This window comes from Macrobrachium nipponense, chromosome 10 (genome assembly GCF_015104395.2).
Source record: "Macrobrachium nipponense isolate FS-2020 chromosome 10, ASM1510439v2, whole genome shotgun sequence".
Classification (NCBI taxonomy): Eukaryota; Metazoa; Arthropoda; class Malacostraca; order Decapoda; family Palaemonidae; genus Macrobrachium; species Macrobrachium nipponense.
In genome coordinates, this window is record NC_087204.1 from 107889098 (window position 1) to 107897102 (window position 8005).

Genomic DNA, 8005 nt, shown 5'->3' on the forward strand with positions numbered 1-8005 from the left:
GTGTTGGTGATGAAATTACGAAGTTGAAAATGCCAGTTTTTATTGAAATTGTATTTGGAATATTTGACAGCGTGAGAACGGCCATCAGCATCGTTATAGAGAATAATACCCAACCCAGGTAGATTCAGTATTTGTAAATCTTTTTTTTTTTTTTTTTACCTCATCCTTACTAAGACAAAAGTCAGTAACCACAGCGTAGGTTCTGACATTTGTAAATCATTCCTTTATTATTATTATTTTTTTACTTCAGTCTTGTAAATAATTTTTTTTACCTCATCCTTGCTGAGACAAAAGTCAGCAACCACAGAGTAGGTTCAGACACGTGTAGATCTTTCCTTTTCATTCCTAATATATATATATTATATATATCTATATTATATATATATATATATATAATATATATATATATATATATATTTATCTTAGTCTTGCTGAGACAAAACACAATAACCACAGCGTAGGGTCCGACATCTGTAAATCATTCCTTGATATTTTGAACCCCATCCTTGCTAAGATAAAATACGGTAACCTCAGCGTAGGTTCAGACACTTGTAAATCATTTCTTTTCTTTTTAAACTCATCCTTGCTAAGAAAAAAATACGGTAACATCAGCCTCGCTAAGACAAAATACGGTAACCTCAGCCACGGCGTATCCACTCTATTTACGACAACAAACACTTTTTTTTCTTCATAAGATGGCAAACAACCAGTCGACCTTACACAAATTATATATTATTCATCTCCAACTGTTTTTAAATCACAGTCGTTTTGACCAAGTGTGTGCGATGGTTCCTTTGTTCTATTTCGTCTGACCCCTGTTATTTACGTGAGGGGTTTTGATATCCCACGCTGACTGCTCATATTACTTTAGTTAGTCGTTAATTCACTTGTTGCATCCGGTCTAACCTTTATGTACGGGTCATATTAACGAGAATTTCCAGTTTATTTGCATGCGTAATCTTGATTAATCACTCTTAAACTAGTGCTTTAATCCTGTCGGTAATTGATGCACGTTTTTATACGAATGAGAAGAGAGAGAGAGAGAGAGAGAGAGAGAGAGAGAGAGAGAGAGAGAGAGAGAGAGATTCGCGTTCTACATGATGGGAGAATATGTTAACATTTCTTGTACTTACAATCTTCTCAGTATAGTAATTGCAAAGAGAGAGAGAGATAGAGAGAGAGATTCGCATTCTACATGTTGCGAGAATATGTTAACATTTCTTGTACTTTCAGTCTTCTCAGTATAGTAGGTGCACGATCTCTCTCTCTCTCTCTCTCTCTCTCTCTCTCTCTGTGCGTGTGTGTGTGTGTGATAAATATATGAAAGAGAAAACGTAAGCTCGCGCCTTGCTGATAATTCATTATCGCTTATTTATAATGTACAATGAACATCTTTTTTTGAACACTTTTCCCGAAAGGAGTTAGTTAATAGATACATGATGCACTTATGTCTTCGCTGATTTCCGGTGGATGGCATTTACATGAGCCCCTATAAAAGAGAGACTCACCTCTTGTTTATACTTATTAATTCTTTGCAGACTTACAGTCATAGTAATTGTTCATCTTCGTTATTATCCCCGCATGAATTTAAAGCTCTATTCTTTTATCGCTTCTGTAACAGTATTATTGTTATTCTTGGTTGAAATATGAAGTTTAATAACTGACACTCTTGGCGAATCAGTATAATAATTCGAAGCACAGTAGTAGCATCTTTAGGGAACGTTAGTTCCAGCGCACCACCTGTGTCACTTCACCATTTCCTTATAAAAAAGAAAACCATTGAATCTTTTAAGTTCTTATTTAATATATTTCAATTTGAATTCCACTATACCTTTTTTGGAAGGTTTCCATCGTTCCAGGAAATTAATTTTTATTATTATATTATTATTATTATTATTATTATTATTATTATTATTATTATTATTATTATTATTGTTCCAAAGGGGTAATGATCATTTAAATTCTGTCGAAATTTGGAGTAAAAACCTACAATATAGCCTGAAATGTGAAAAGTCATTATTATTATTATTATTATTATTATTATTATTATTATTATTATTATTATTATTATTATTATTATAAATCAAACAAGGTAATTAGAATTTGATTCCGTCTAAACCTGCGCTCTTTTGCAAGTATAATTTTACAGTAAAATGCCAAGTATTAAATCCCATGTCGCTATTATTGTTATTATTATTATTATTATTATTATTATTATTATTATTATTATTTATTATTATTATTTACAGTTTCATATAGTGAAATTTTGGAAACCTAATGTATCTGCTTAACCGAGCAAGCCATCAGGTAATTACTGCCCCTGACATTTAAGCTTCGTCATTTGTTGTAGCGACATCTGCAACAAGGTGAAAGTTATTTATGTTTTAGTTTTTATTTATATTTTTTTTTATATTTGCTTTGCTTAGCAATCGTTTGTTGCCATTAATTGCTTCTCTCATAAATGGCTCTTGTTTAAGATTTAGTTCCTTTTGTCATGCTATTTAACTTGATAACAAAAAATTAAATTATAATGAGAAAGGGGGTTTTAAATGTTTCCAGTTTTGACTTTTTACTTTTATAACTTTTTTAAGGTCGACTGAACATTTTTTTTCATTTTTTGTACCTATCACTACTTTCGTTGCTACTGTTCAACCGCTGTTGCAAGAATCTTGAATATAATTAGTTATTTTTATTCTTTAAACAGAATTGGATAATATTCGTATCACGTAATCGCATTAGTATATGATCTTTAGCCCATATATTATATATATTTATATATATATATATATATATATATATATATATATATATATATATATATATATATATATATATATATATATATATATATATATATATATATATATATATATATATATTATATATATATTATATAAATGTTTTTGCTTCTATTACTACTCGCTCTTTCTCTTCAGCTGTTACAGCAAAAATATCTAATATTCAGGATATTTGTCTTTTAATAATACGGGAAAATATTTTTACCTTTTAATCACATTAGCACGTGAGGCTAAGTATAATCTGTCTTGTCAAGAGCACCTAATTAATGGGCTTTCTTCATTGATTGATTGTTATTTGTTTTAAAAACTCATACTCCAATTAGATTAATTAGAGTAGTTTTGTAATACCCGATCTTTTCTGTATCTCTTTAGAAGGTTTAAACTTTAAAGCAACGAGTGTAAATTGTTTAATGTGTGTCCCATGAAAATTATATGCAGAGACTGTATGCAGGGTGTCCATAAAGTCCCACTACCATTATAAGTATTTATTTATTGTAATGGTACTGGGACTTTATGGACAGCGTTTTGCACATTGATTTGGTATCGTGGTTGATACTATAGAGTAATAAAACTGAATATGAGTAAAACCTGCATGTTGATGTCGCAGTCAGTGAAGTTGAAGCGAGCCTTATGCCAGCACGGGCTCTTGTTCTTGGGCAGCCCGTAAATGAAGCCGGACCTGTTGCTCGTGACAGAGAGAGAGAGAGAGAGAGAGAGAATCATACCTCCAAAACAGATTTCAGTGGAGTGACAATGCATACACGAGAGAGAGAGAGAGAGAGAGAGAGAGAGAGAGAGAGAGAAAAGCATACCTTTAAAGAGATTTCAGAGAGAGAGAGAGAGAGAGAGAGAGAGAGAGAGAGAGCATATCCCCAAACAGATTTCAGTGGAGTGACAACGAATGCACGAGAGAGAGAGAGAGAGAGAGAGAAGAGAGAGAGAGAGACTATCCCCAAACAGATTTCATGAGTGACAGAATGCGAGAGAGAGAGAGAGAGAGAGAGAGAGAGAGAGGGCATACCACCAAAACAGATTTCAGTGGAATGACGACGCACCTACGACCCGGGGAAAGAATTTGACATCAATCCCGTGTGTTATTTGAGGCTGTTCTGAGGGAGACGACGTCAGTCGTCAGATATGACGCGACGGACTCAAATGAAAATTTACCGCGGCGTGAGATGAGGTTGATAAAGTGTCCCTCCGAGAAGATGACAACTTCTCGGATAAATGTTAAGCTTTGGGGGCTTTTTCACGTAGTTAGATGGGATTACGATAGCGAACGATATAATCGCTCTCGGCGTGATACGATCGTTCGTGAGAGAGGCAGTTTCTCTTGAAGCGTAGGGTAATATATGTATGTTTATTTATTTATCTTTATTATTTTTTTAAATCTTTTTTTTCTAGATGGGAGAGGGGTTTTGAAGACCGGTGCGGTGGCGTAAAGAGAGAGAGAGAGAGAGAGAGAGAGAGAGAGAGAGAGAGAGAGAGGAGGAGAGAGGAGAGAGAGAAGGATATATAATCTTATATATGAAATATAACAATTACACACATACATACATATATATATATATATATATATATATATATATATATATATATAATATATATATATATATATATATATATATACGTATTTATTTGTGTGTGTGCAAATTTTTGGTATATAGCTTTGCGACAAAAAAAAAAAATAACTGAAAGTAATTAAAACTTGTACGCCATTATTGTTGTTGTTCTATTTTAAGCTGGCATTACGCCAACACATCCCTCTTGCTTCTGAGCAGTCCTTAAATAAGTAAGACACCGAAAGCAAGTATTTTCATCACTCCTGGAATCCTGAACGGAGGATTGGAGGATTGAAAGGGGATTTACGGCAGAAAATCTTATCACTTAAGGAGATTACTCCGGAGTTTATGAGAGGATTTACATGGGACGACACAACCGTCTTATTTCCTTTGTTTTCTCATTCCCTTTTAAGTGGCTGGGTGAAACGGGCGAATCGCGCATGTTTTGTGATTAAATACCTACATATACGTACTTAATCCACATAATCTGACATGCATGGGTACGTTGAAGCGAGCTTGTGGGCCTGCATAGTCACGCATACACACACACACACACACACACACACAACACACACACACACACACAAATATATAATATAATATATTAATATATATATATATATTATAGGATATTATATTATATATATATATATTATATACTTATTTTTTCTGCCCTCTATAGGAATATCATTCCTGCTTCTGGAATGTGCAACACACACATTTATATATATAGGATATATATATATATATATATATATATAATATATATATATATATATATATATATATATATATATATATATATATATATATATATATATATATATGTATGTATATATATATATATATATATATATATAGATATATATATATATGTATATATATATATATATATATATATATATATATATATATATATATATATATATATATATGATAACTTTGTCCATTCCACCAGAAGCAGGAATGATATTCCTATAAATGGCAGAAATGGTACATAATTTCCTTCAAGCATCATATTTATCATTCGTAATCAAACCAAAATACCTGTAACCAGGACCCACTAAATGTCTCCTCCCTGTAACCTATGCGATTAGCTACACACGGGTCAGAACCAGGGAAGGTAAGATAGATGTACTTGATATGGTTTTGAAAGTGTGTTTACAATATCTTGAAAAGCATGATAATTAATTACATATTTTAATAATGATCGTGTGTATCGAGCCAGTACTGTAACTGGTTATATATTGAAAAGGCTTCGCTGTTGTTGAACCGTAATATTAACAATCGATTCCGAACGATTTTTTGGAAGTAAACGAGTATAGCCCTCTTCGTATCTCGTTCCATTTTTCCTTATTCTGTATAAATTGAATGAGAAATAAAGAAAAAGAAATGAAATAACCTAGATATATTTTCTTTTCTGATTTGGTTAAAGTTTAGGGTATGATTTTTGTAAAGGAAATGTCCTTTCGTATTGAAATTTTTTTTCCTAATATTTTTTTTATTTCTCCAGATGGAAATCATTGCCCGTGGCATTGCTTTGACTTTAACTATCACGAACTCTTTTAAACGTCTGGTTTTTATTGTCACAAAACTCTGGAATGGCCAATAAATGGAGATAATACTTAAAAAGGAAATATTTGCTTGCTTTTTATGTTTTACATTTTAGGAAAAAATCGGCAGATAATTTTTCATTTAGGTAAAAATTAGCAGACGTTTTTTTATTTGGTAAAAATTGGCAAATATAAATTGTTGTCATTATTAGCAAAAAGTGTCATATTAATTTTTTCATTTTTTTTAATTGACAAATAATTTTTTTCATTTTGGCAGAAATTGACGTACAATTTTGTTTTTATTTGGCAAAAATTAGCAGATATTAATCTTTTTTGGGTAACACTTGGTATATATTATTTCAATTTGTCAAAAATTGGCAGATTTTTTTTTTTTTTTTTTTTTTTTTTTTTTTTTTTTTTTTTTTTACATTTGTGAAAAATGCGTTTGTCGTTAGGGAACTTTGTCCATGTAAAGTAGAACTCTGACAGAAAAAAAATAACTTGAAAATATGAAATTGAGAAGTGACAAATAATCAAAGAAATATAATGATTTAGGGTGGGGTAGGAAGGGTGGGATTGTGCTCCTGGGTTGGGGTGGCCCCCCAGGGGAAGATGTGGGAAGAGAAAGTGTGAAGGGCATTGAAAAAGCGTCTGAGTAATGTACACTGTGTCGATGCAGGAAAAGGCAAGCGCGCCTGCGCGCAGAACGTGTTGACATCTTCCTCTCTCGTGATGTGGCTTCGAACGTGATAGGTTGGGTGAAGTAGAATGTGTTTTTTTTTTCTTCCATTTTTCCTCCTCTCTCTCTCTCTCTCTCTCTCTCTCTGAAATCCGATCTTTTTTTTGCTTCCATTTCCTCTCTCTCTCTCTCTCTCTCTCTCTCTCTCTCTCTCTCTCTCTCTCTCTCTCTGAAATCTGATCTTCATTTCCCATTCCGTACTCATGTACCCTTCACCTTGGCCTATAATCCACACACACACACACACACACATACACCTGGTAAATGACGTGTTCTCATAATCTTTTTTATTATTTATAGCATAAATACCTAAATGGTCTCTTTACTTTGCATGAAGCGAGAATTCATTCAAAAAATCGTACTCGTATTCGTGATGGATTCCTATCTTACTATATATAATGGGCGTTATGTCTGTCCGTCCGTCTGTCATTCAATCACGGCTAAACGGCTGGTCCGATGGGCATGAAACTTGACAAGGTTGTAGTGGGGACTCCTAAGATGGTTTATTAAGGTATTTCATCTTACCCTCCTAATTTACTAGTAAAGTTAAATTCGGTGATTTAGAAGAATTATCCTTAAGAAGAATGAAAGAGACAACTTTATTGTTAAATTTGGTAAATTTTCAAGAATTTAACATCCCAAATCATACTGAAGATGTTTATAGGGCGTTTCTTTCATATTTCATCAACGAATGAAATTCCAGTAGAGAGAGAGAGAGAGAGAGAGAGAGAGAGAGAGAGAATGTCATTGATTTATGATCACTGGAACTGATGTCACATCTTCGTTCTTGACACCGGAGAGAGAGAGAGAGAGAGAGAGAGAGAGAGAGAGAGAGAGAGCTTCTGGGATAGCAATGGAAAGGTAGTTGGAAAGGAAGGAACGCGCATGACAAAACGTGATGACATTATGTTTACAATGGAAAGGGAACGCGATTGGCTTTCAGTGGTCCTCCTGCTTAGATAGCGACAACGACTCCCTGATATTATCGCATAGATCTCTCTCTCTCTCTCTCTCTCTCTCTCTCTCTTTCATGATGCAGATGAAAACGATGACCTGATTTGATAAGATCTGTGCGCGTCATTCTGATGGAGACATCTGCGATATGAGCTAACCAAAGTCATTCTCTCTCTCTCTCTCTTTCTCTCTTCGTTGCTCACACGCATACAAACATATTTTGATGAGGACTTACTTATGCGATATGAGCTAACCAAAGTCATTCTCTCTCTCTCTCTCTCTCTCTCTCAAAATCCTGAATTTCATGTCACAGCTTTCTCCCATGCGTCAGTTTCCAGAGTTCTCGCACTTTTTCTCTCTCAAGCATTGATCTCTCTCTCTCTCTCTCACTCTCTCTCT